We start from the raw sequence: 2,423 nt of genomic DNA, 5'->3' as shown, positions 1-2,423 counted from the left end.
GATTGTGACACGTGGCACCATGAGATGGTGACACATGGCATAACACATAAGCTTGCCAAATATTTTTAATCATGTAAGATGATTAAAATCAAGATTAAATATAGGTTTGACACTTGGCACAATGTGATTGGGTCACTTAAACCTAGAGCTAATCAAAGGTGACATGTGGCTAGGGTTTAATGTGTTAACCTAGCTATTTAAGTGGGGTTATGAAAAGAAAACACAACCAGCAGCCTCTCCTCTCATATGTCACGCCACTTTGAGCCTCTCCAGCTATTTCTCTTCATCTCTCATCAATTCAAAGAGATTAGCCATCAATCTCTTGAATTAAGAACACTAGAAATTGTTTCTAGTGTCTGTTTACATCTCTAATCTCTTAAAAGGCAGAACTTGAATTTCTAATTAATAGAAAAGGCTTTAGAAGCTGTTCAAGGGCTGCCATAGGTGTTCTTGGTGTGGACAAGCTAGAGGACAACATCTGGTGTCACGAAGGCGAATCTCAAAGCGCGAACACGCTGCAGTACATCAAGAGGTTAGTGTAATCGTTCTTGATTTAATCTAGGGTTCTAAAATTAATCTGATTAATTTTAAAATCTTAAATAGTAAATACAGATCCAAAAACATATTAAAGAGTTTTAATATGTTGTTTATCATGAAATCAAATAGATAAAAATAAATCTTGCATGGTGCATGTGACCCTAGGTGAAAATTTTTGAATTCAATGGTATAATCTTGTGTTTTCACGCTTCCGTTCCTTCAATTGGTATCGAGCCACTATATTTGCCATTTAGATTGTTGATTATATAATTTAATTGTGTGTTTGATCATGAGATCAAGAGATTCATTGCTGGTTGGATCATGAGATGTGGCGTCACACATGGAGAAGCCACCATTGGTGGCGGCAACAATGGTTCCATGGGTGATTCAAGGTTTGGCTTTTAATTCTGCAATTGTTGTATGATCTAAGGCCTATTCTTTGACTAATTAAAGTGTTTAATTAGTTGTTTTAATCACACAATTAAATTATGATTCAAATCAGAATTTTAAAAAATGTTTGAATGTGATTCAAATCTGAATTTTAAAAGTTGTTTGAATGAGATTCAAATCTGAATTTTTAAAGTTGTTTGAATCATATTTAAATCTGATTTTTTAAAATTGATTCAATAAAATTCAGATCTGATTTTTAAAAATATTTGAATGTGATTCAAATCTGATTTTTAAAAAATGTTTGAATGTGATTCAAATCTGAATTTTTGAAGTTGTTTGAATGTGATTCAAATCTGAATTTTTAAATTTGTTTGAATGAGATTCAAATCTGAATTTTTAAATTTATTTGAATCATATTCAAATCTGGATTTTTAAGTTGAATATGAGATATTCAATTTAATTTAAGTATGTATGTTTTATTTAATTGTTAAATAGTGATATGCATGATGGATGATCATGGACTATAAAGACCAATGTGATTGGATTTATTTCTTTTATGTTTCTTTGGGATTGTAAATTAATTAATTTATTTTAATTTATTTTGGGCATGTATTATTAAGTTTGTAATATTTTTGGGTTGTAATTTCATTTATTTAAGTTCTTGTAAATTCGCCTTGGTATGCCAAGGATTACTATGTAATATTGGATTGCAAGAAGTTCAAGGAGTCAAGAGCATTGGTGGGACCGGTGGGAGAATTCAATATCAAGTGTTGATTATGTACTCCTTGACAACTCTTGTAAAATGAATGAATGAAATGCACCTAGGAATGCCTGATTCAATTCTTGGTGGCTCGAAATTGAATCCCTTAGAAATCCATGATCATACCATATTTCTTGCTTATCCATGAATGCATGAGATGTATGGGAATGTATGCAATTATATGATATATGCATGCTAAATGGATAATGTGCAAAGTGAGACCTTAATAGTAATTAGGATGGCTATAAAATCTTCCAAACAAATGATTAAGTTGGAAATGCTATAATTAAAGTAATTATAACATAAGCCCTCCATTGGGGCAATTATTTTAAGAAATTTTAAATAGTTGCATGAGATGCAATTAATTTAAGAGATTTTCTTAAGAATAATTGTTAAGCATGAATGTTGTAAATATGTAAATGGTTTGGTGGCCAATATTGGATGTACTGAGGACATTAAAATTATTTGCATAATTCTTGGCTCAATGGGATCAACTTAACTAATGCAAGATAAGTCAATATTGGATGTACACGAGATTTTGAGCATTAGGGGCTAGTAAAAGTTGAACCTCACATGAGATGTGATGGGCAAGGAGTTGCTCACTTATAGTTTATTGTAATTCCAATAATGGATGTACGAGGATGATCAATAGAATTATAAGAATTCAATCACCCACTAGAAATCCATCCAACTAGGATTTCCGTTTTCTACTTTGGAAGTGTAGGATTAAGCTAAG

The sequence above is a fragment of the Hevea brasiliensis genome, chromosome 2 (assembly GCF_030052815.1).
Source record: "Hevea brasiliensis isolate MT/VB/25A 57/8 chromosome 2, ASM3005281v1, whole genome shotgun sequence".
NCBI lineage: Eukaryota > Viridiplantae > Streptophyta > Magnoliopsida > Malpighiales > Euphorbiaceae > Hevea > Hevea brasiliensis.
The sequence above is the reverse complement of the archived record's forward strand: the minus strand, read 5'-3'. Positions refer to the sequence as shown.